Source organism: Ambystoma mexicanum, chromosome 10, assembly GCF_040938575.1.
Source record: "Ambystoma mexicanum isolate Mex_15411 chromosome 10, UKY_AmexF1_1, whole genome shotgun sequence".
NCBI classification, from domain to species: Eukaryota; Metazoa; Chordata; class Amphibia; order Caudata; family Ambystomatidae; genus Ambystoma; species Ambystoma mexicanum.
In genome coordinates, this window is record NC_090932.1 from 798,361,810 (window position 1) to 798,389,050 (window position 27,241).

Below are 27,241 nucleotides of genomic sequence, written 5' to 3' on the forward strand. Positions count from 1 at the left end.
ATATTCTTCTATCCGAACATTCCAAACAGTGTCCATATGAATTAAACCACAGGTTGCTAGGGTTCCTCATCTAATAGGGACGCTGGTCTCAATCAGGTTGTCTAATCTACTGCACTATCTCAGGTAGGTAAGAACATATGACTAGTTAGGCAGTCTCTAACATTTCCGGTGGTCATTCTTTTACTTTCACTTTTGTTGTTGGTAATGGAATTATCACCAGTTTTACCACTCTGCCGAATTCTGACTTTGGAGGCAGAGGTGTAGACAGGGTAGGGCTTGAGTGGTCAAGGCCCACCCATAATTTGTAAATGCCCACTGAGTAGCGCTGTGTGGGCATTTACAGGTGTTAATGTCACTGCGGTGGGCCCAACTACATTCCCTTCAGGACCCACTTGTTAAGAAATCCTGGCTACGCCTCTGTTTGGAAGTGAAGTGGGGGGCTTACCCCCATCAGATTACTGGGGGTAAATCTTCCAATGTACCTAGAAAAACCTTCAAAATCACTGCAGCAGAATTACGGTTTATGGTAAATCTGCAAAAAAGTCCCATGTACTCCAAAGAAATGGGGATTATCACCAGTCATAATCCCTCAGTGAATCAGCTGAGCAGAGTCCCAGTAGCATTGTGTTAGTTTGTCCCTATTTCAAACAGGATTTTACCAAACTCATGATGAGTCCAGCAGTGCCCAGCATGCTTCTTTCTCAAAATCAGTGTCTCTGAGAAATATGAACCTGCACGCTTCTTGGTTTAACAAACTCAGTCACCAGAATGTATCACCTGGCCACTTCCTTGCTCAACTCACAGTCACAGGGATGTAGTGCCCAGCTTGTCGCATTCTCAGGATCGTAGCCACTGTCTTATAGCACCCAGCTTCTTCTTTGCTCAAATTGCCTTCACATGATCATTGGACCGGGAACTATGCAGTACAATTTTGGAGAATAGTGCCTGGCCCACTTCTTCCCTCTCTACAGGTGTAAAGCCAAGCCCTCCCTAAGGGATATAGGGCCTCATTACGAGTTGGGTGGTATTATGCTGGTAAATCCACTAGCATACCGCCCAACAGAATTACTGTTACTGCCACTTGGTCTGGCAGATTTACCACTGGATTACAAGTGGTGATGGCGGTGTTAGTCTCCATTAATTCGGCGTCCATGTGACTCTATTGAGGATTAGTTGGAATAACCGGCGTGGTCATTCTAGCGATTTTTCAGAATTTTCGGCAGAAAGTGGGAGGATTTACCTTCAGCATGATATTGGAGGTAAATCCCCCACTCCAGGGCCATGCTCTCAGTATGGCAGAGCGGGAAAAGTGGCAGTTATTCCCTTACAACCCATTTTTCCCCGCAATGCCATACTTGTAATGAGCCCCATAGTACTCATCACCTAAATATCAGTATTGGGTATTGTGCTCTTCTCACTCTCTTAATCAGAATCTCTCTCAATCTGGGATATGGTGCCCTTTCACTCTCAGTAAGGTGTATGGTGCCCTCCTCCCTAAGGGATGTAGTGCCCTTCCAACTACCAAGGGGTAGGGTGCCCTTCTACTATCAAGGTATATAGTGCCTTCCCAGCTAAAAGGGATATCAAGCAGTTGTCTTTTCAAGAGCCTCTGGACTTTCATCTTGTCCAGGAAACACAGCTCTCTCTGGCCTTTAAGTGCTCCTGTGCCTCTTAACGCTCCCAGCCCTCTCAGCACACCCAGGCTACTCAGCGCTCCGAGACTCCCAGTGCTCCCAGACATATCAGTGCTCGCAGGCCTGCAAGCACTCTCAGACCTCTGAGCGCTCCCAGGCATCTCTGCTTTCTCAGGCCTCCCGACTCTCCCGGTCGCTGCAGTCCTTTCTCTTCAGCTCCTTCTGCAATTACCTTTGCTTCTGCTTCCCTCCCTGAATGAGGAAACGACAGCCCCTTCCATATTGCTTGGACTGGCTACTGACTCTGTGATTGGCAGGGTGATCAGATGTTTGTCTGCCACAGTCTCATTTGGAGGGAGGATATAAGTTCCAGATGGGTGATTGAAGTGATGTAATGAAGGGTCCACAGGAGTCCACCTAAGCTTGAAGTAATAAGTATGTATTTACATAACGAGGGCCTCCTGTCCAGACTGCATCTCTCAACCTGAACCATCACCAAGCCTTAAACGCACTCTACCTTGGAGCCCCAAGTGGTTCCATGTTTCCCAGGTAACACTACAACAAGTTGATCTGATGGTTGCCACACACATAGCAACAGGATAAACAAGTACACATTTAAAAAGCTGCACATGCCTAGCATGTTTATCCTAACAGTTAACAGCAACCTAAACATGTGTATCTTAACAATGTATAATATTTTTAAAACAGTACATAATGACCAACTGGCATTTCTAACAGTGTTTGATTCACCAGTACTTCCGTCAATTAATATGCATGTATATAACACACCTCCCTCGTTGTGCATTAAAAAATACATTGCCTTTAATGTTTATCCACCATGGGCCTTACTGCTATCCTACATCAGTTCCAAGTGCGACCTTCTTCCAGCACCACTGCATCATCCAACGCTTCATCTACTCTCACTTTCTCTGCTTTCCCCTTTCAGCACACCACATGGTCTATGCACCCAAACCCGATCACCAGTTTCCACTCTGGTGAGTCTAGCTCCATGTTTATTATCTTGTATTCTTTTCATTTCATCATTTTTATCATCATTCTCTCTCTCAGGGCTGTCTCATCCCACTCCACAAAGCGCATTCTTCCCATCCATAGGTGACACACTGAAGTGGCAGCCTTTCTTCTCCTCAACATTTCAAACGGAATTAGCCCTGTAGTTGAGTTGGGTGCCAATCTGTAAGCAACACCAACTTGTCTCTGCATTCCTCCCAACACAGGCCAGAACTGCTTGCCATACGCACACCTTGCATAAGCATCCTGTTAAACCTTTCTACAATACCATTAGTGGAAGGGTGAAAGAAAGCTTGTTTTATGATGTTCCACGCCCATGCTTTTAAGAAAATTCTTCATAATGCTGGAGGTAAATTGAACGCCATTATTCATTAGAATTTCATCACTCTGAAACACAATATGCCTTAGATTCCGCTTCAAGTACACACTTCAATTCCATCCATTTTGAGTATAAATTCACCAACACAATACATATTTGTTGACGCAACCTCTCGACCATAATGGACCTAAAATGTCTAAGGCCACATATTCCCACGAAGCTTGGGAAATTCAAATGGTTGTATGTAGGTTTTAAGAACTTTATCAGAGGCTGCACATACTGAACATTCCTTAATCATGTCCACTACCTCATAATCTAAAACTGGCCAACAATAGTCAGCCTTCAACCTGCCTTTAGTTTTAGAAATGCCTATTACAAGGCCAAATACAGCAATTCTTTCTGTACCCTCACACACAGGGGGCACAATACGACCAGCATGTGCAATGTGACCATCCTCTATACCTAAATCATCCCTCATTCTGTGGAAAACACCATATCCCCATATCAGCTGACCAACCTGACCAATTACTGCAGATAAATTCCTTGACTTTGGCCAATTCATGGTCTTCCCTCAGGTCGTTATTCCACTCATCCCGTGGGATGGTGTCCTCACGCACCCAAAACACATCTGCACTGGTTCTTCCACATCTTCATCACTGCTGAAGACAGAATTTCTGCATAGAAAAGCTGCAATTACATTGTCCTCGCCAGAAACATATTTAATCTCAAACACGTGTCCTTGTACAGCGGTAACCCAAGCTTGAAGTAGTAAGTATTTATTTACATAAAAAGGGCCTCCTGTCCAGACTGCATCTCTCAACCTGAACCATCGCCAAGCCTTATAACACTCTGCCTTGGAACCCCAGGTGGTTCCATGTTTCCCAGGTAACACAACAACTTGTTCTGATACTGGCCAGATGAACAGCAACGGGATAAACAAGTACACACTTAAAAAGCTACATAACGTGTATCCTAACAGTTAACAGTAACCTAAACATGTTTATCTTAAAGGTTAACTGTAATATATTTAAAACAGTACATATGACCAACTGACATTTCTAACAGCGTTTGATTCACCAGTACGTTCATCAATGAATATGCATATATATATAACACACGTCTTTAAAAAGTCCAATGGCCATTTTTAATCCACAACCTGTGCTTTTAATTTTTGTTTGGTGGGCATCCCTTATTGCTATCTCCTGATTTGCTCTTTTGTTTCAGGGTAACTTGGGTTAATGCTGGGGGATTTGTCATTGCTGGGGCCTCCTTAGTTCTCTTTCCATTGTGGACTTTGTTGTTAGTTCCCCAAGTATTTTGGAGGTGCCTATATATAGTTGAATAGTTCTGAGTGGAAGCTGTGCTGTTGAATGGGTGGTGGAGTTAATTCCTAGATAAGTGATGAGGAGGTACTGTTCGTGAATGACAGGGTCTATACACCTAGTGTAACTGGTTGCTATAGTAACTTGTCACTTGCCTTTGAAGTCAATGGGGTTTGTTCCTACTGGTTGAGGGAGTTGCAACAATGGTGGTCCAACTGAAATCAAGTTTTTCATAACCTCTATCTTCAAACCTCCTCTGACCACATGTTTTGACCAAGGAGAGAGAAAACAGGACATTGGGACAGGGTCAAGGCACTGGGACTCATTCTAAGCTCACCGGCACCCTTGCTTCTGGACCAGCAAACTACGTGGTTGCCTGCCATGGCCTCTGTGCATGACAGGTCTGACCCTGCCGGGCGCAGGGGTCACGGTAGGCAAACCCTTCATACAATCACTGGCACCGTTAGCAACGGTGCTGGTGCTTCCATGTCCCCACTCCCATAGAGTCCCATAGGACACATCATTACCATATGGCCTTCGACGTCTGCTTGAATTGACAGTCATTTGGTAATATGGGCCTATGCGCGCTGATTTTAACGATACATATGGTGATCCATTCTTGTATGATATATATATCACTTTACAGTTATATCGTGACCATATTTTTCGTATTGTACTTAAAAACAATGCTATGTGATGCCACTTCCTGTTTTGTCAAGGGCTGAAAGGTTGTGTGCTATCGCTTCCCGTGATGTCACTTCGGGGTGGAGTCAAATGACATCACTTCTTGTGATGTCATCAGAGGTCAAGGATCGTGTTATGTCACTTCCGCTACCCCTGGCATTTTGGTGAAATGACGTTCCTGTTCAACAACAGTGTAGTAGATTAGGATGTCGATGTAAAATTCGATAATAGAGGGTACTTACGAGCCCCTTTGTCTAAGGTAAGACAATTTTATCAACGCGGTATACACCTTGAGGTCGCGTAGGCTGTTATATAATGCCTCTTATTTCCTCACATAGGTCGTTGTTAACAATTGCTTTTACCTGATCCAGCAAGCAGACTAGGACGTGTGTGTGAGTTGGACAGTTTCTGAGTCCCGTAAGAATGGCACTCACAAACTGCTCTTTTGCCTTAATTCACCTCACTTTATTCCATCTTGAAAGGAGCACCAGCGGTGGAGCTTGGGGTGCATGGTCCCGAGCTGGGGTTCACCTCTGTGGGTGGGCGGTGGCGCGCACTGGACAGTTCACACAGTCACATGTTTTGTGTGGTTTTATCTAAATAGCGTACTTGCAGGCTCAGCAAGCAGAAAAAAACCTGCATGCACATGCACTATGATGTTATGTTATGTTATGTTACTTGCCATTTATAAAGCGCTCTATATATCATTGGTATGACCTCAAAGCGCTGGTAGGTTGAACGCCCTCTGGAACTGTAGTTCTGGTCAATAGGGAGAGATAGTGTCATGGGATGCGTGGGTGCACCAGATATGTGTGCAGCTGATGTAATTTCTGGATGGTAGCTGCATCCTAGCGTTAGGTGTGGTGCTGAAGATATCAGTTGGATGTGTGCAGTCTGGGGGGTGGACACCCAGACTGGGCTGTGGCTGCGTTAGGCCTGAAGGATGCATATGTGAGCAACTGGGCCGGAATGCGCTCGGCTAGCTGCGTTTTATTAGGGGTGATAGTGGGGTCGTATTCGTATGTGAACAGGTAGGCCGAACTAATCAGGGGTATAGCTGTGTTCTAGTTGAATGATGGTGTATAGTAGAGAGTACGCGTAATGATGTGATATGATGGTTATCTTTAAAGCGCCCGAGACCAGGCACGTGAACAGGATGGCAGGGAACAGAGCGACACACAGACATATAGAGACAGGGGGCTGGGTTTAGAGCAACAGGAGGGGGGATACGGGTATATAGCAACAGCATGATGTAGAATATCCATACGCTTTTTGAGGTTTTTTTTGTATATGTAGTTCCTTTCTTATCAGAACTTCCCCTACAAGAAGCTGTGTTCTCTGGCCCTGATGAAGGCAGACCTTTTTGAAATGATAGTGACCTCCAAGCCAAAACTCGAGTTGGTCTGCACCAATTGACCTAATCATTGAAATATTTTGTCATCCGTGAACTAGCGTGCCCGAAGGGTGATTCCTTCACCGCAGGGATGGAGGTCTTTGGTTTCCCATTTGGCCTTGAGCCAGGAAGAGACGGGAGTAGCTACTGTCACCTTCTTTGTTTTTCTTGTGTTTCTCAATTGTACTTTATCTTGTTTGGATGTATTGAGTGCTGTTAAGGTATGACTGAGGCATGGGTTATGTATGTAGAGATAAGAGTTTTGCAATACACAGTTTGCATGAATATGTATTGCTTGTCTTATTACGTTGTCATGTGTTGAAACATTTTTATGAAGATTTACAAACTTTGCCTTAAATAAATTACTTTGTATACTGCCTGCGGCCCGTTGATATATTGAATTGTTATGCAAAGGGCCCTCTTTGTGTTGGTTGTTGCTCTCTTCTTATGCTGCCCCCTCCCATCGTTACACTAAAGCCCCCTTCTTTGTCATGCCCCCTGTACTGCTGTACCCCTTTGCAGCGCCTTCTTGTACTGCTGCCCCTCGCTTTGCAGTGTAATCGTGTTTTGCTATTACCTTGCTGTGCTCCCCTCTTATGCTGTCCCCTCCCTCTGTTACACTATTGCCCCCTGCTTCTTATGCATGCTCTCTTGTACTGCTGTTCCCTGTACTCCCCATTGCAGTGTCTTCTTGGTCTTCTTGTAATGTTGTCCCTGTCTTTGTCATGTTCTCCTGTACTCCTTTTTCCTTGCTGTGCTCTCCTCTGCCGCTGCCCTAGTATCTGTCATGCTCCCCTAATTTGCTACCCATCCCATTACCGGTACAACGACCTTTCATCATGGGATGTTTTTTCGTGGGGGTTTTATAGTGGATTTTTTAATGAAAAACACTCATTGAATTTTTAGGGGGGTTAGAAAATACATAGATATGGGGTGTGGGTGTTCGAGAATAGCAACAAAATTAAAGGGGATTGGGGTTGGAGGGGAACCCCCCAAAAATAAAAAAATTATAAAATTCAGTTTTTTTTCATTAAAAAATCTGCAGAAGAAACGCCAGCTTAAAAACATCCCGCGATGAAATGACATGGAGCCCCCATTAACATGGTCTCCTATGTTGCTGTAGACTTGTTTGCAGTGCTCCTCTGTTCATGTCCTTATCATGCTCTCTTGTGGCTGTTCTTCTCTCATTGTTGTTCTCTCCTGTGCTGCTACCCTTCTAATTGACATGCTCCCCTCTGCTGCTTTGCTCCTCTCTGCTTCTTTTTTCACGTCCTTGTAATGCTCTCTTGTGATTTTGTTTTCCTATTGTCATGCTCTCCTGTGCTGCTGCACGCCCACTTCTTCGCTTATTTGCTTTGTTCCCCTATGCATGTGCCTTGTCATGCTCTCTTGTGGTTTTGTTCGCTCATTTTTGTGCTCTCCTGTGCTGCTTTCTTTCCCTTTGATATGCTCTTCTCTGCCTTGTTCACTCTCTCACTCTCCTAGACTTGATCACCTGTATTGGTGCCTTCTCTTTGCTATATTCCCGTGTGCTGCTCACGTTGTGCCACTTTTCCCGTGCTTTTTTTGCTACTTTCCGCTTGTAGTTCTGTGCTCTTTTTTGCAAAGCTGAAACATGTCTGGGATTGCTTGTGTTTTCGTGCGAAGGGGACCTGGCCTAGCAGTTCGGGCTGGTCTGCTCCCATTGGTGGCAGTACCTGACTGATTTGCATATGGCTTGACCCCTTTTGAAATGGCACAGACTGGCTAAAGAACGGTGGTCCGGAAGGTTAGCCAGAGCAGAGCCAGTGGTTCGGATTAATGCAAAACCTTCCACCCATCACTTTTTTGGTTGGAGTGCTCTTTTCTGCAGCAGATTACTCTGTACATACTCCTCGTGCTGTTGTGCTTCTTCTTACAAGGCACTTGTGCTACGGTCCCTCTAATCGTTTGTGTATATATATGTATACACGTAAAGAGATTACTATAGCCAAACTTAGCTCACAAACAACGGATCACTGTACAAGAGTAGCAATTAAGTACATAATACTGGGTGTGAGGTGTTTGGGGGTTGCTGAGCTGCTCTGGGGTCTCATTGACGTGCTCCCTGATGCGCACCCATCTCTTGCGGTGGTCAGTCATTTTTTTAAAAAAAAATGTCGAAAGACAATTTTTTCGAAAAAATAATGTCGAAAAAAAAGTCGAATTCCTTTTTTTTAAATTATATATTTATTTTGGGGTCCGGGGATAATAAAAAATGGGTAAAACAAAGTAAAAACATTAAAAAAGGGGGTTGGGGGGAACCACCCCCCATTTCAAATAAAAAATGTATTAAAAAAAAATTCAACTTTTTTTTTTCGACATTATTTTTTCGAAAAAATGACTTTCGACATTTTTGAATTCGAAAAAATGACTATGAACTCGTCTATGCTAGATCTCCTGTGCTGCTGCCCCTCTCGTTGATATGCTCTCGTCTACTGCTGCCTGGCTCCAGCCTGTGCTCCTCAGGATACCTCTCCTCTTGACATTCTCTCCTGTGCAGACGCCCACTCCTTGCCATTCATTCCTGTGGTGCACCCCATGCCTTGACATTCCCTCCTGTGGTGCTGCCCCTCTCAATGTTGTGCTCTCCTACACAGTTGTCTGTCTCCTGACTGTGCTCTGCGGGTTGCCTGTTTCCTTGTCCTGGTCTCCTGTGCTGACATCCCTTGCTGGGCTGTGCCTTCCTGTGATGCTTCACTGTCCCCTTGCTTTTCTTTCCTGTGCTACTGCCCCACTCCTTGCCATGCTCTACTTGGCTGGAGTCCCTCGCTGCACTGTGATCTGCTGTGCTGCAGCCCCTCTCCTTGCCATGCACTCCTGTCATAAGGCCCTTCTCCTTAACATGATCTGCTGTGCTGCTGCCCCTCTCTGTGTCTTTCTTTCCTGTTCTGCAGCCCCTCTCTTTACCATTCTCTCATATGTGCTGCTAAACTCATTGTGGCACTCTCCTGTACTGATATCTTCCTCCTACCTCTGCTCTTCGCACTGCCTGTTTCCTTGCCATGCTCTCCTGTACTCCGTCCTTTGCTGAGCTGTGCTTGCCTGTGCTGCTGCCCCTTTCTGTGTGCTTCTTTCCAGTGTTGCTGCCCCTCGTGTCATACTCTCCTCTGCTGGTGCCCTTCGCTGAGCTGTGATCTCCTGTGCTGCAGTCCCTTTCCTTGCCAGGTGGTCCTGTTGTATAGTCCCTCTCCATGATACTGTCTCCTGTGTTCCTGACACTTTGCTACACCTTATCATTCCCTCTTGTGTTGCTGCCCCTATCATTGCTGTGCTCTCCAGTACTGTTGTCTATCTCCTTGTGATGTTCTGTGCTGCCACCCCTATTTGTTCCTTTCGATCCTACGGTGCTGCCACTCTCCTTGACATTATCTCCTGCCCTGCCGCCCTCTCCTTACCATTTTATATTGTGATGCAGCCGCTCTCCTTGTCATTTTCTCCAGTTATGCAGCCCTGCTCCTTACTATTCTCTCCTGTGCTGCGGCCCATCCCATTGTGGTGCTCTCCTGTACAGTTGTATGCTAGCTGTGCTCTTCTGGCTTTCTGTCTCCTTGTCATGCTCGCCTGTACGGTTCTCCCTTTCTGAGCTGTGGTCTCCTCTGCTCCAGCCCCTCTTCTTGCTATGCTCGCCTACACTTCTAGCCCTCTCATTGACCTTCTTTCCTGTGCTGCTGACCCTCTCCTTGCTTTGTTCTCTTCTGCTGGCATCCCTAGCTGAGCTGTGATCTCCTGTGCTGCTGCCACTCTCCCTGGGCTTCTCACCTGTGCTCCTATCATTGACATACTCTCCTGTACTGTCTCCAAGCTGTGCTCATCGGGATGCCCCTCTCCTTGCCGTGCTCTCCCATGCTACTGACCCTCTCCTTGCCATGCTCTACTGTGCTGTTGTCTGACTCCTAGCTGTTCTCTTCTGGCTGCCTGTCTTCTAAACATGTTCTCCTGTGATGACGTCCCTCGCTGAGCTGTGCTCTCCTATGCTTAAGCCCATGTCCGTGCCATGCACTCCTGTCCTATGGCCTTTCTTCTTGAAATTCTCTCCTGTACTGCTGCCACTCTCCTTGACATTATTTCCTGTGCTGTTGCCCACTCCTTGTCATTCTCTGTTTTGCAGCTGCCACTCTCACTGACATTCCCTCCTGTACTGCTGTCAGTGGTGTCTCCAAGGTAGAGCCAGGGGGCACCTGCCTCTGCTAGAGAATGTTGTGCCTCCCCTTGTGCCCTCCTTCCCCCCAGGCGGCAGGTGTGGGCCTGGGTTGCTGTGCTGGCGGCCTCTCTATGGAGAAAGCAAGCACAGAACAGAAGGGGAATGCCCTTCTGGTCTGACACCTTGGGACCAACATCATGAGGCGTTCAACCAGCGCTGACCCCCGCCGTTCGAAGTGGCAGGTTTGGGGGGGGTCTTGCCATGGCCTGGATGGTGTGGGGCTTCTGATGTGGGGAGTGAGAGGCAGGGGCCAGGTATAGGGCTTGTGCCTTGGGTAGTGAGGGACAGGATGCCAAGTATGGAGCTTGTGCTTAGTGTGGAAGGGGCAAGATGCCAGGTATGGAGCGTGTGCTTGGGTAGGGTGGGGGACAGGATGCCATGTACAGGGCTTGTGCTCTGGGTGGTGGGAGGCAGGGTGCCAAATATAGGGCTTGTGCTCTGGGTGGTGGGGGCAGAATGCCATGTATGGGGCTTATGCTTTGGGTGTGAGGGGGCAGTGTGCCAGGTATAGGGCTTGTGTTCTGGGTGTTGGGGGCAGGATGCCAGGCATGGGGCTTGCAATCTTGGTGGTGAGGGCAGGATGCCATGTATTGGGCTTGTGCTCTGTGTGTCGGTGGGGGGTGGGGAGGCAGGATGCCAAGCATGGGACTAATGTTATTGGGTGGTGGGGCAGGTGGCAGGATGTCAGATATAGGACTTGTGCTCTGGGTGATGGGGGCAGGTCGCAGGATGCCCGGTATAGAGCTTGTGTTTTGGGTCAGAGGGTGCCGGATGCCAGGTATAGGAATTGTGCTTTGAGTGTTGGGGGGCAGGGTGCCAGGTACAGGACTTGTGCTATGGGTGTTGGGGGGCAGGATGCCAGGTGTGGGACGTATGCTCTGGGTGGTGAGGGAAGGTCCCAGGATGCCAGGTGTAGAGCTTGTGCTTTGAGCTGGGGGCAGGATGCCAGTTAGGACTTGTGCTATGGGCATTGGGGGGGGGGGGGCAGGATGTCCCGGGAGGATAGCTCAGTGGCAACGTGCACGCCTTGGGAGCAAGACGACACGAAGCAACACAGGTTCGATCCCCGGGTCCGCGCTTAGAAACATCTTGGTATTTAAGCACGTTATAAATACGCAACTAAGACAACAACAAAAAAACAATTATGAAACTAAAAAACAAACAATTCCTGTAACAGTGCCTGTGTGAGCGCTTTAAAAATGCAAAATAAAATAAATAAATAAAATAATAATGCCAGGTATGGGGCTTGCAATCTTGGTGGTGGGGGAAGGATGCTAGGTATAGGGCTTGTGCTTTGTGTGGTGGAGGCAGGGTGCCAGATATAGGATTTGTGTTTGTTGGGCGGCAGGATGTCAAGTATGGGGCTCGCAATCTTGGTGTTGGGGTCAGGTTTCCAGGTATGGGGCTTGTGTTCTGGGTGGTAGGGAGGGATGCCCTTGTCTCCTGTGTTGCTGCCTGTCTCCTTGCCATGCTCTTCTGTGCTGGCGTCCCTTGCTGAGCTCCTGTGCTGCAGCCCCTCTCATTGCTATGCGCTCCTGTACAATGGTCCCTCTTCTTGTTTGCTCTCCTTGTGCTTTCAGGGAGCTCCTTTCTTTCCTGTACTCTTCTGTGCGACGGTTTCTCTTGTTGAGGTTTTCTGCTGTCTCAGCTGCTGTGGCTCTACCCTGTGCTGTTCTCCCACTCATTGCAGCCCTTTCCCTGTTCTTACTGTGCCTCCCCCTTGCGTGTGCTCTCCAGGCTTTCTCTCTCCTCCCTGTTCTCTTCTGTGCTTCACTAGCCCATGCTTGTTATCCCTCTCATTATCTAGCATCTGTTTCTTTGCCATGTCTCCTGTGCTGCTATCGTTCAATGTGTAGTGCTCTCTCCTGCCGCACTCATTGCTGTTCCCTCATATACTTCTGTCCCCATTGATCCTGTGCTCTTCCCGTGCTGCTTTGCTGGCCCTTTCCTTGCTGTGCTCTTCCTGTGCTGTTCTGCTGGACCTTTCCTTGCCGTGCTCTTCCTGTGCTGTCCTGCTGGCTCTTTCCTTGCCGTGCTCTTACTGTACTGTTGATCACTCCTCTTGCTGTGCTCTACTTTGTTGTTCAGGCTGATCCTCTCTTGGCATATTGTCATGTGATGTTGTCCTTCCCTGGCTGTGCTCTTCTGTACTACTACTGTCACACTCATTGCTGTGCCCATCCATACTGTGGTCTCCCTGTCCTGTTGGACTGGCACTTTCATTGCCATCCTCTTCCATTGCTGCTGAGCCTACTTCTTGCTGTGCTCCACCTCTGCTGCCCAAGCTGCTCCTTTCCTTGGCATATTCTCCTGTGCTGTGCTGCTGCCCCGGAGATTGCTTCTCTCTCCTGCGCCACTGTTCCACTCATTGCCCCCTCTCCTGTGCTCAACTACTTGATCTGCACTCCCTCGCCCGGGCTGTTCTGTCTGCCTCTCTCCTTGGCGCACTCTTCTGTGCTGATGTGGGCTTGCTGTCTCCCACCCTATGGTGCTATGCTGGCTTCCTTCTTCTTGCCGTGCTATACGGCCCTGCTGTCCCTCTCACTGCCATGCTTCACTGTACCGGTGTCCCATATCGCCTGTGCTGCCATGCTCTTCTGTCCTGCTGTTACTCGTGGTATCTTCTGCTTCGGCTCCTCTTTACTGGTGCCCCCTCCTCCTCCTGTGCTGCTGCCCCACGCCCTGAGAGCTCCCCAGTCCTGCTGCGTCTCTCCTTGCGTGTCCCCCTTCTCGTGTCGTTCCCGGCCGCCCTTTTCCTCCCCCGAGGGCGAGGCTGCTCTTTGCAGACGCTCCCTTGCAGTCCTGGCAGGTCGGGCAGCTGGATGCCGTCATCCTGGAGGCTGGAAGCTCCTTAATGGAGCAGCGGCCAGTAGCGCTGCCGGCTGGAGGGAGCCGCAGTCTGCACGCAGGAGCTCAGGCTGCCAGAGCCCTGGACGGCATGCAGGAGTGCAGGACCCGCGGGAAGCTCTGCGCGCACACCCCCAGGTACTGCCCCGCCTGCCAGAGCCCGAGACTGCCCGGGAACCCCCTCCCCCCCCCACCAGGCTAACTCTGCATCTTTGACAGAGAGGCTGAGCCGCATCCCAGCCGAAAGCTGAGCCCTGCTGAGCAGTGTAACCTTGAGTGCACATCCCGGGGTGCAACTGTCTGCCAGGCTGCCAAGGCTATCCGTCTCTATGGGGGCAGAGGGAGGGGGTCGTTTGCAGAATGTGTGTTTTGAGTCCTCCCCCATTCCTCTATGGCCTCAGCATGCCCAGGGATGTATTTCCCTCTAACCTCTTTTACGTTCATAGCGCTTTGCATGGTTTTCTTATGTTTCAGCCGCTTCAGTGTGCTATGCTCTGTGCACGGCTGGGGAGTCTACACGTACTCGTGCTGCTTATTCGCTAAACCCGTCTTGGATGGTTGATAACTACCCACGCCTGATGTTCGTTGCCCTCCTCCAGAATCCCGGATACTGCCTTCCCTGCTCCAGCTCTGAGCTGGATTATCTCCTCGGCTCCCGGTAATGTGGCATTGCAAGGCTCGTGTCTGTCAAGGCTGTAACTTGCAATGTTGTGTGACCTCTCTGTGGCTTTACTCCTTTGATCGTGGCCTGTTCAGCAATGTCTTATCTTTGTCTCCAACCCATTCATTAAACTCCATTGTCAGCGTTTCACACAGAGCTATCTTTGTAATATTGATTCTCCAGTCGGGGACCATGGAAGGCCATTATACTTTATTAACGCCCTGTGTTGAGCTTGGCAGCCCAAACTTCGTAAATGATTGCAGTGAAACCATATACTAATGAGCTAATGACTCGTGGATCGGATTTACAAAATGGGTTTCGCACTATCAAGATGCCCACCTCTTCTACTAAAGTGCTGATCCTTGTAGTGGTTACACTTATATTTAAAGTTCAGCCTGCTTCTTTAGAAGCCTGCATAGAGTCTCCCTCTATTACGGGAGACTTTGTCAAAGCTCCAATGGTAGACAAGTGCTGGGCTCTGCTGAACGGACTGTCTCATCATAGCACATCAGGTTTAAAGGAAGGTAACATGGGGAGAACATCTTTGTGGGGGGGGCGGGGTACGGAGGAGCAAAGTTTTTTTTAACCCCTTTTGAAATCATAATTAAGAATCTTGTATTCATAGGTGCAAACGTGTGGACCACAAACCGCGCGGAAGGATCTCTCACCAGACCAATTTAAAACTTCGGAGTAGTAAACATGATTAGCCACATAAGTATTGGGATGAAGGCCGCGGGATGTTGGACTGTTGCCGCCAAGCCAGGCTCTAAAAGCACCCGGTCTGCGTCAGTCCGATCTGTCTGGCGAAGCCGCTGTGAGGCGCGCACCTGTTGGAACCTGTCAGCAGCCAATCAGGGGCGCCGGGCCTGCGCAGCGGCGCGCATAGCTTTGAAGATGCTCCCGGACAGGCAACTGATTGGGCAAACCGTGAAAGTCTAAGCAGCCGTTAGCTGCGCAGGTCCTGTTTGATATGAATTGCCATACTCCTCTCTAAAAGCAAGGTGCCTTTTCCTTTAGACCTCCCTTAAGGTTGTCACACAGCAGCGTTCCATGTGTACAACATACAAAGAATGTGTAAGCGCATTGTTGAGGTTTCTGCGGGTTCGTGCACAGTGTTTGTATTGTTATGTTATAATGTAGTGAACTATTAGGGCCCAATTCATGGAATTATCTGCGCTGAAAATGGGGTCCTTCAAGCGCAACTGCCCGCAAATCTTCCTTCATCGAGTCATGGAATCGGGTGTGCACTACTTTTCCTGGACTTGTGTGGAGTTTGTGCTGGCTCGGCACGTCTGTGCGAGCCATGGAGTCCCTTGCATGAGACTCCAAGCAGAGCGTGGGCATGGCTTGTGCAGAGGGCTGGGAAGGGGGCGGAACACCAAAAATGGGGAAGAACTTGCAAAAAAGTGGGCGTTCCGAGGGACGGCATGTAGGCTGTCCCTCGCACGGCCACAATTACGCAGCACAAGATATATTCATGGATTCGATCGTGCAACATCTCAGCTGGGAAATGGTCACGCAAGTCTTTCATGCGATCGGCCACTCGAAGGCAGACGTAAGCACACTTGCGCGTAGGATTTGCAGCGCACAGGTGGGGTGCATGTTGGATTTCGGGGTCCGTGTACTCAGTCGGGGTTCTGATGTTAGGGGTACGCGTAAGCAGTGTAGCGGGGTGCAAGAACGTTCTAACGGGGGTTCGCACACAGATTTCCCAAGTTATTGCTGAGTTATGATTTTTTTATACGCATGTTGTCGGGGTTCCGCATATAGTTACGGCGGACATCGCTAGGTCCCAGAGTTGCAGGCCTGCTTACGGCAGACCCCCCACACTGTTTGAATGGTGTGTGTATACATGCCTGGTGGAGAGCACAAAGGTGGCTGATCTGACTGTTTATGCTTTGCGTGTGGGCGTGTCAGGGGCATTCCAGGCGCGACTTGCGAATACAGTTACTTTGCGCTGTAAATTCCATGAATACACGGGGCGCACATTTTTTCTTCCAGCGTGCAGGATCGCGCAGTGTCCTTCTCGGCGCAGTGCCCTTGGAGGATTTCTGCGCACATTTCTATGAATCAGGCCTTAGAGTCCGCAATTTAGGGCCCTTTGTGTGGTAGGTGACCGCCTCTCCAAGTTAGTGGTCCCGAGCCTATGTCGATGGCTTCTAACCAGGGGAGTATCCAGCATTGCAAGAGTGGGAGGAGGGACGCCACAATAAAAGTGCTACTTTTCTCCCCAAATGCAATGCGTGCAATTCCATATGGTCTCATTCACGCCCCCAAACTGCTCACTTCTGCCCCAATCTACTTTTTTGGTAACATTAGCTGCAGATGGCATTTAACACATAATACAAAAAATAAAACTGCAGAATCATTACAGATGCAGGAAACTCATCTATTAGAGCTCTGTCCAGGCGCTCTGGTGGAAAATACATGCCAACCTCCTATTTTGCATATGGCTTACACCAACAGAAATGGCTTCACTGAAAAGGACATATCAAGGAGCATCATCAGTCTTTGATACTTGGAGGCGCCATAGATGTGAGTTTAGAATAAGTTGCCATAAGTAAGCCAAGAGCAAAGAACTGTGGTGCACATTACCCAAATTGCACTATTATTATATCTGGAGCAACTCTATAGTCATTAGGCTTTTTTTAAAAAAAATAACAGCATGATATATTAACATAAACTATGAAAAGAATCACTTACAGAGATGCAGATAAGACACAGTGCCATTTAATGATATGCCCAGGATTACACACTTTGGTTAAATTGTGAAACCGGGATGTGGACAATTTAATTAACTGAGCACATCTTCCCAGGTTTATTTAATATAGGTATTTATAAGGTTTTGCTTTGCATTTCATGTGGGTAAATAATACTTTATTTATAGCAATGCCTTGGAAGCAAACCCCATTACATAATAAACTAGCCTTTCATAGTAAACTAACAATATACTTTGGGGCCGATTCATGGAATTATTTGCACGGGAAATAGGGAACTTGCGCGCCTAACTGCGTGCAAAATCCCCTTAGTCAATTCATGAAATCAAATCTGCAGGACTTTATCAGGACTTACGTGGAGGTCACGCAGGCTCGGCACGTCTCTGCGAGTCATCGATCGCCTTGTGCAAGACACCACGCAGAACGTTGGCATGACTTGCGTAGAGGGCTGAGAATGTGGCGAAACACAGTAAATGGGGAAGAACATGCAAATAAATGGAAGTTACGAGAGATGGCCTGCAGGCAGTCCCTCGCACACCCACATTTGCACCAAACAACACTTATTCATGGAACCACCCGCGCAGCCTCTCGACATATAAATGGCAGATTTAGGGGCGCATGTACACAACCGGGGTTTTGATCAAATTTAGGGGTGGGTGTACGCATCGTTGCAGGGTGCAGGAATGGTTTACCAGGGTTTGCACGCAGATTTTCCGAGTTTAAAGTGAGTTACGGATTTTCATACGCATGTTGTCCGGGTGCCGGCAACAGTTACGGGGGTCCCTGCGACAGATGCCCAAGATGCAGGCCTGCTTGTGAGAGACCCCAGGCACTGTTTGTAGGGTGTGTGTATTCACACCCGGGGGAATGCCACAAAGGTAGTTGTTCTGTCTGTTTATGCTATGCGTGGGGGCGTGTCATGGGCATTCCAGGCGATACTTGCGAATACGGTTGCTTTGTGCAGTAATTTCCATGAATACACAGGGCTCACATTTTTTATTCTTCGCACAGTGTCCTCCTCGGCGCGCGACCCATGCAGGATTTCTGCAAACATTCCCATGAATCAGGCCCTATATACATTGTCATAGAAATATGTTGAGTAATAAGATTATGGCTTTCGTTTTATTCTCCCCATACTGCATGCAAAAACACAATAGCATCATGTAGATTAATGTGAGCCCATCATGCAGATTAATGTGGGTTTTAAAGCCATAGTCATTATTTCATAAAGCCTGCAGAATTAAGCACCCTTCTCACTTCTGATTACTCCCTCCCATTTCCATTTCTAAAGGGGCAAAAGTCCCTGCTAATAGTCCTATCCTCCCATCAGTGCCTAAAGGCTCAAAATGAAATGCTGTGTTGACACAGAGCAACGTGAGAGCCCCTCTGCTGCCTAGAGCTCCTTGGGACATTGTCCTGGCAGCGGGATACCTCTCCCGTTAGGGTAAGGTTCCCTGCTGCCAGGACAATGAGCATGCTGAGCAGGAATTGCTCAGCGCACATTGTCCTGCCAGCGGGACACCTTTGCGATTGGTCACCCTCATTGAAATACCAAATGGGAGGGAGAGGTGTCCCACTGACAAATGTCCTGGTTAGGCCCGCAAAAGAGCTTCTGGGGAGCAGATTACCCTCCCCTGGGCCCCCATTCTCAGTACGCCACTGCTTCTAACAAGGGCAAAGGTCACCGAGCACACAATACTTTGGGTTTCGAGCCTCTGGGCAAATAAAACACAGAGGCAACATGGTGATAATTATGTTACTGCTGCATAACTGCATCGCCTTACTACAAGTTTGGCGGTAAGGTGGACGATTGTCCTTTAGCAAAAGGCTGGAGGTAAATCTGCCGCCTTACCTTTGAAATATTGGCAAAATCACCAGAATTGCTGCTGGTGATAATTCAGCTGAAATCCCCATGGAGTCCAAGGGACTCCAAAGAAATAGAGACTTACACCACTTTCCACTGCTTGTTATCTGCGGACCAAGTGGCAGTAACAGTAATTCCGTTTGGTGGTAGTATTAATGTCGAACTACCACCAAACTCATAGTGACCCCCCATGTGCTCTAATGCTATATGAATAGTCCATGAGCGTTAAAATCACAGTGTAAGGATACACCGTGTATCAATGGCTCTCCTGAAGCAAATCTGCATTTCTTAAATTGACCAAAAGCGTAACACAGGGCCATGCATCTTGAATGGAGAATACTCTGCCATGTTGAGACATGACGTATGCCATTGTAGAACCTTAAATTGGAAGCTGATGGCAGAGCAAAGGGAAAACATGGGGCACTAATGAGGGAATTGCTGAATGAGTATAAACAGTCTATTGGCAAAGTAGGCTTTGCTGGTTGTGCAGAAAGGGGTACGCTGTATCCAATTGAGCTTCTTAGGTCAGTGAGGAAAGACAAGATTCCAGTATTTATTTAAGTTTTTTATAGTGTACTATATGCTGCCCTTTATAAGTGCTTGCCCCCTTGGACCATGGCATAACTTCAGGCTGTAAATAATCAGTTACTGTGATTGTTTGATGGGCTATTATATTGGGAGTCTGAAGGACCAGCAAAGTGCTGCCCAAGCGGTCCAGCCAACTCTTCAGGCAAGATGAGGGGTCATAGTCTTATCTGCTATGGGACAAAAGCAATGAACTGGATCACCTAACTCAAAAATCCAGTGACGGTTCGATGGGACGTTCCCATTACAAGCAGAACGAGGCCACACAGGATCTCGCTTAACCTTCTCACGTACCTCATCCCAGTTTAGGAGGGAGAAAATAGGATGTGATGAGTTCTGCCAGTTCCCAGCAGAGTGTAGTGGTGACAACCTTTGATGTTGTATAGGCAGAAAGCTGGCAGGATTAACAACACTCCTCAACGAGGATAGTCTTTGACCCAAGGCTTCCCTGGGTGCAATGGCCTGCACCTGGCTTACTGAAAGTTCCTGAGGCCTGCTAGGAGCCTTATAGTGATGGCCAGTGCATTGTGGGAGAATGGTCCGGTCTTGGACAAACTAAGTGTAAATGTGTTTCTTAAATTGTACAGAATAGCCAGGCATCAGATTTCTAGACTCTCTTGGGTCGAGTATAGGTTTGTTTGGGGATCCTAGATGGATGCTCTTGCCATAACCTAGTCGGGACAAGAAGAAGGCATTCAAATCCTAGACATGATGCGGCAAAGACAAGAAATGTCAAATTCTTCTGAGGGTCTTGCCGATAAATGCAAGAACTGGTGGCTGACCTGACCAAAAGATATATTACAATTAACGACGGTCCCTAAATTGCTGACTGGAGATACAAGTATGGGCAAGGTGCCCATGGTTTAGTCTAGAAAATGGAATACCAAATTGGGTTCGGATGTTTCATACTAAGCTTTCAGATTTTATGGAAGTGCCCCGTTTTCATGCAAGGGCTTTTCTGAGGTGACCCTTTTCCTGCATGGGAAGTGTGCATTTTCAGTGTATGTCAGGTTTAACGCAGTGGAAGCATCCACCAGGAAGTGCGGTTGGTTGTGGAGTGCATGCAAGGCATGTGGCAACTAGAGCCAAGTAAGGAGTAATAGCAGAGGGTAAACTGCGTAAGGAACACTGAGGAGTTGTAGCCAGTGCTTAATTTGTGAAAAAATAAGTGCCAGGGCTCAAATATTTTCTAGCGCACCCATGACACATCGGGACAGGTAGCTTCTCACTCACTGTTGCCACCATCCATGGCTACTCCCCTAAGTGTCAATTTGTATGGAGTTACAGCTGCAACTCTCACTGGTTTATTGGGGTTGGTGCATGAACTAACTATGACAGATGGGTGATGCACACATTTCAATCAGCATAACATAAAATAATGTATTTGTTGTGTCTTGATGTAAGTCAAATGTTCAAGCGTGTCTTTAAACACAATCCTTGTTAACATTTTGTTCTGATTTTATAGATGCTTGTTAGGTGACTGAAAGTTAAAATAATAAAGTTGCCAAAAAACGATATCATGGTTGAACAGAGTCTTAGACAATAAGTGCAAGGGCTCAGAAATAAGTGCCAGGGCTGAGCACTGACAAACACCCCCCCAAATTAAGCACTGGTTGTAGCGCAAGTTGCACCATTTCGGGCAGGTGAGGGGAGAGTGGTTGTGGCGTTTCCCTCCACATGTATAGTGATGCAGAGCGTCGGGGAGTAGGTAGGAGAGGGAGGGGTTGCAGGGGTCTTCTCCACATTATGGGTAAATTGCAGCCCATGCAGGAATGTGGAGTAAGAGCAGTGTGTACACGTGCACTCAGCAAACCCGCAACACAAAACACAGAAAAAGTGTGGGGGGTCGGGTGACACCATAGAAATGACTTTACTGGGATAGTTTTTTAAGAAAACTGCAGACACTCAGATTTTGACCATGCATATATAAGATTTTAATCTGTAATCTATGTCCGCCTGACCCCTCTCCACACCCCGCTGAAGAGGGATATTAGTCATCTGCATTCTTAAAATCCTAATATGGTGTGCATTGCCAATAGGAAAGAGGATGTGAATGACAGACCATAAAGAATACGACCGAGGGTCAAGGGTACTGGGGCACACCCCAGATGACTAATTTTGATGTTGACGAAAAAGAGAGAATGGCAACCGTTTGCCCTCCCGACAAAGGGAATGAGCGGATCCATCCCAGAGTCAGAGCCTTAACCCTGAATGACTGGCGGTGGCTGTGGTGTTCTGGGTGGCACATCTAAAAGGTTTTTTGGGTTGTGAGGAACCTGTTTTGAGGTACCTATTGGTAGAACTCTGCACCCTTTGTGTTTGTTTTTCAACAATATATTTATTCAGGTCGCATCAACTTAGGTAACAATGGAGTCCTTGGTTCCTCTACTCCATTTGGAAAAATATAGTCAGTTTTGGTAGTTACACTAAATTATGCTAATGCGTCCATTTCTCCAATGAAAATATGAAAGAAAAACCCTCCCACCCATCCCCCCTCATCAAAATGGCCATCTATCATCTTTAATTTTCTATTTATATATACAATTGTTCATTTTTCTTCTTCAATGGATGTGGATGTAAAAAATTTGAATTTCTTCTTTTTAATTTAAACTTGTCAATGACTATGTAAATTGCGAAAAATGGTGATTTGTTAATATTTAATTTACTTTGTCAAACAATTGTAATTTATTTTGAACTCTAGTACTTAGCCCTGATTTGAAAAAGACGGACAATCCGTCGAAACACGTGTCATCACAAAAGGACACCCAATGATATAAAAACACGGTGTGAACCAAAAAGAGGTTGTTGTAATTTTTTCTTTCATATTAGCATTGGAGAAACGGGCGCTTTAGCATAATTTAGTGTAACTACCAAAACTGAGCACATCTAAAGGGAACAGGGGTCCAGCATCACCACCGTGTGCCTTCAGAATAAGGTCCTCCTCAGTATGGGCTCTATGGGTCTCATTGCAAGCATGCCGGTCCGCTTAAAGTTTGCTGGTGGGGGTCACAGAACTCCTGGCGTGCCTGACCTGCAGGCAGATCAGGCCCATAACAGCAAAGAAATGCCTGAAATCACCGGCAACGGTAATACCGGAGCTGGTGATTCAGGCAATCCCATCCCATGAAGTCCCAATGGGAATTTACCGGCTTTCCGCTGCCTGTAATATCCCAGTAATACCGGGAAATCGGCTGGTTGAGACGGTAAGAGCAGTTGCCGGTATCTACGGGCAAACTCATAATGAGGGCCTATGCCTTCTGCAGGTTGAGGCCTGCCTGGTAACGGTTGATTTGGGCCCCGTAGATCTGCAACTGGGGTGCCATGGCACACATTGTAAGTTCAGTGGAGTCAGGGAACTGAAAAATGGCAAAGTAATGTGGTGAGCCTTTAGTACCAGAGATGTTTTAAAAAAACGAACAGTAGGTGTAAGGACTTCCTACTCGAAAGTAAAAGGGGACTGAAGTTAACTGTTGGCATTAATGGATGATCTAGGTGCAAGAAGATGAACGAACTCGGGCCACAGGGGTTGTAGGAATGTCAGCAACAGCAGTTGTTTACCAGCTAAGTCTCTCAGACCCCAGCTGAGAGAGTTTACATTTTGTGAGGTAGCAGAAATAGATGCCATTTTGAGAGCTACTAACTGGATCTTGTTTAATTGCCAGCTGGCTCTCGGGTTCCAAGTCTCTTTTGCATTCCCATGCGCTGAGCTGTGTCTAGAAGCGAGGCCACCTTCCTACTCCGGCTTTATACATTTTCTAAAAATAGATCATCTTTGCCTCGTGTTCTGCTCAGTCGGTGTGTTCTGGTTCCCACATTTACTGCAGTTTATTTTTAGTTCCGTGTCCCGTGTGTGTGACCCTCTCTCCCCAAAAGAGGAGACTGACCTCTTCTTATTCGTCGGTGTATTCAAAAGGATGATTTGTTGGAAAGATGTTAATGAAAAATCGAGTTTTCTCCAACTGAACCATAAAGTAGACTTGGTCAAGAAATGTCCAGCTCTCACAGTTTGTGTAGAGCCACTCAATCAGCTTTCTCCAACGCTGGCTGAAAGTACACCTGTTTTAGGTCATCTGAGAGTGCACTTTGTGAGAGAGACTGATTTCAGCATTGCGCTAATTCTGTGGTTGAAAATTCGAGTGCAGAGCGGATGAGTTGAGCAGTGGTCTAGCGTGCAAGGGGTGTAAAGGTGGCTCTAGGGTGTGGGGTTGGGAAGGAGTGGAGTCTCTCTGTCATAGATTGCAGGGACTTAGTCTTCTCCAGGTGGGTGGGTGGCTTGAGTTCTGATGCAGAGCATATGTTGATAATTTGTTGTGGAGGAGAACAGGCAGTTATCACATCTCACCTCTCGTTGTGCGTGCATGACGGGTATGTCTTTGTGTCCATATGTCCCACACCCTGTTGAAGCGATCAAAGAAGACCGAAACATACCAGTTTTGCTCAGTGCCTTAATGTGGGGCACTTGCTTTGTTCTTCAGGCTGCATTGTGTCTTGTGGACAATGGCAGACTGACAGGTCCTTGCCATATTCCCAAAGGACCACACAGTTAGGCCATGTTCAATGCACATTCATTCTAAACAAATAAGTGGAAACAGTATTTATATCCAAGACTGATCAAGGTACTTTCAAATGTTCCTGGGCACAGCTCAGACACCAATTGTCCAGCAATATTCCTTTTTAGATAAGGATATTGAAAGTGTGTAGACTTCCCTGTAATTGAACTACTCTATGCTGGTTCCAGAATATGTTTAAGCAACTTAACATATTCCCAGGAGGATAGCTCAGCAGTAACGTGTTCACCTTGGAAGCAAAATGACAGGAAGCAACTCAGGTTCGATCCCCGGGTCCGTGCTTAGAAACCTCTGTGTATTTAAGCGTGTTATAAATACGCAACTAAGACAAAAAAAATAAACAATTACGTAACAAAAAAACAAACAATTTCTGGAACAGCGCCCCAATGCCCACGGCTGTGTGAGCGCTTTAAAAATGCAAATAAATAAACTTCTTCAACATTTTAAATTGCTGTGTTTTTCAATAAGTTTACTAAAAGCTGTTGTCGTTTGTGTTGGAACATGATATCAGGAAACAAAGTCTCAGGGCTCCAAGAGAGAAACCGTCATCACAGCCATTTTATTCTCTCATCCAAACCCTGCAGCTGCTCGAATGTTTATGTATGGTTGATGGTTCACGGTTACAAAAACATCAGTGTTGTGAAAAACAAAATGAGCACCAAGCCCAATGTGCAGTGTGTACTTGGTTCAAGCATACATCCCTTTTATCATAGACATATATTTCAAATAAAAGATCTGTGGTCTTATGTTGTCTGAATGTTCTTTGGTTGTAATCAAAGCATTTGGGATCCCGCGTCGGTGCCGTTTGTCCCATGCCACCTTCTCATAGGGGTTTTTCGAATGAGCACAATAGGATTGTACGAGGCTGTCCATCTCGGAATTGCAACCGTCTATCAGAAAATAATTCATATTGTTGCTCTAGAGTTTGCTCTTCGCATTGAGCCAAGTGCAGCATTCCAATTAGGACTGCAGCATATTATGGTGTTGACTGTGTGTAGAGGACAATGATTCAGTATTGTTGAGCCCATACAGTTGTTACAGTATGCACAAACACTAATAATGAAGACAAAATAGAACTTAAACACATTTTACACCCTCCAGACTGGTCCCCTTGTCACCTACAAGGTCTGTCAGAACCCCAGCACTCTTTGTAGAGCCTATCTGATTTCCCCAACCCATACAGACTCCCTCACTGTGATGGAGACATTCCTGCAAGGCACCTGGCAACAACAAAGGGCCTCATTGCGAGATTGGAGGCAGCCATGGCGCTATTTGCGTCATGACTGCCTCCAATACCGGGTCGACACTGGTCTGGTTCAATGGGGATTTACCGGTGCATTCCGACCCTGGCGGGACCGGTAAGTCCCCATTGAACCAACTATTCCCTATTCCCATTTGATCCCCCATAGGGCTCAATAGGAATGGGGAGGGCGCTAATAACGGGCTCGCAAATAGCAGGCCCGTTATTAATGCCCTGGTCCCTTAGCGGGACCCGTAAAGGATATGTGGTCAGACCACACCTCCTTTACGGTTCCCGCTAAGGACCTCGGAATTGGGTGTTAAGGGGTTACCGGCACCGGTCTCCTTACTGGTGCCCGGTATCCCTTACTGCCCAACTTGTAATGACCCCCAAAGTCTCCAAATACCAGGCCAAACCATACCTTCGGGGAAGCCTCGGTCGCTACTGCTCTCATTTGACTTTTACCAATGAAAAACACAACATCCCCTTAGACACCTCTTCTGCAAAATCTGTTTTTCTCTGGTCAGGCTGTTGTCAGCACCACTGGGGTGTCTTTAGCAAACGTGCAGCTGACAACATGACTCTCGCCCTGAAAGAAAAGACAGCAAGACGTTGAGTGTAACAGAGTCATCGAGTGAGACTGAGCAACATAGAGTGAGAGCTGAGTGAGAGAGAGGGTTTGCATATAGAGAAAAGGCATGCAGTGAGAGTGATATGATATGATAAGTTATTTATAACACGATTAATACGCAGTGGTTTCTAAGCGCGGGGATTGAACCTGTGTTGTTCCGTGTCGTCTTGCCTGCAAGGCGAGCACGTTGCCACTGAGCTATCCTCCCAGGACATGACACGCCAGACGCAGCTAGTCGCTAATACCAATAGGAATATTGAACTTTGATATTGACCTTCTTCCCCAGACCTCTTTGCAGGATGCACTGGCATTCAACATCTATGTTCCACATGCCGTTAGTGCTCATTGCTTATGCCTTATGCGAATTACAGGCTGAACCAGTGCCATGAGTGCCACAGATCGAAATAAAGTGTTGCTATGCAGGAGGTAAAAGTAGATCCTGGGTGCAGGGCGTGACCCAATGAACAGAGCTACTAGTCTAGACGGCATGCAACACATCTAGCCTTGCACGAGGCTCAAGCAATACCACTTTTTTTCCATCAAGTATGATGACGTCCTTGCACATTCTGTTTGTGAGTACATTTTAAAGAACCCCAATCGTAGTAATGTAAAAACAAAGGAACGACGCTCTGATTGGGAATTGAGGACGGACACAGACACACTTAGCACCGAAGGAGTTAAAAGTATGCACAGTAAAATGAAAGTGAATCAATGTGTTATGCCTATGATGAACAGCTGATGTGAGGCACTATGCATTCCGAAAGCACACAATGTTACTGGCTTATCATACTACACAATTCCATATATTTAAATAAGAAATCCAAGTAGAAATGTGCTTACAATGCCCATGTATGGGCATCCAAAATGGCCACTACAGGTGTAATGTCTGTCACATGTTTATACGTGTATATTATCATTAGTGGCTATTAGGTGGTGCCTTAGCACCACATATAAACCAAAACGGTGCCATTAGAGTACAGATAGGTTGAAATGGTGTATGAGGAGGGACACAAAGTTTGTAGGTGTAATTGGGTCACAACGTTTGTAGGTGTGATTTGGCTATTTGCCTGTCCATTGACTGCCCACGGCCATGCTAATGCCTATGGTCGTTCCCATCCACGTCCTGTCCATCCCCGCCAAAACACCTCCTCATGGGAACTCACCCCACACATCTCCTTGTGGGAACTCCTTGAGCTTGCTTTAATCAAGCCTTACCATCAAACGTTGCACTTGAAGTGCCTGCTGTGTTTTTTTCAAAGCAGTCTTCTGAGAGTTAATGACCTAAGTGGAGCTGTACACACACTGCTGGTGTAATAAAAATGTCTTAACCAGGTTTGCCTTCAGCCACTCAATTTATAAGCACTATGCATGTCCTGCACTGAAGCCCTGTTAAAAACAAGCATTGGCAAAGCCAACTGTTTTGGCAAGTGCCTAAGTATTATGCATTTGCGAGGCACTGTTTTTAGATGCCCAGGTAGTTCCACCATTGTGCGCCTGCTACGAACAATGTCCAGTTAATACCACT

General features: G+C 47.1%; 1 protein-coding gene across 2 annotated transcripts in view; it reads left to right on the top strand.

The window, feature by feature from the left end:
* SCHIP1 (schwannomin interacting protein 1) overlaps nt 1–27,241 on the top strand; it is a 638,382-nt gene that overhangs the window by 254,016 nt on the left and 357,125 nt on the right. The window contains exon 1 of one of the 2 annotated variants that reach the window (XM_069618456.1): nt 13,440–13,588. The exons of the other annotated variant lie outside the window; for it this stretch is intronic. The gene's annotated coding sequence lies outside the window, so the exon portion shown is untranslated. Of the gene's footprint in view, nt 1–13,439; nt 13,589–27,241 lie in introns of those variants that run through there. 2 annotated transcript variants of the gene reach the window in all.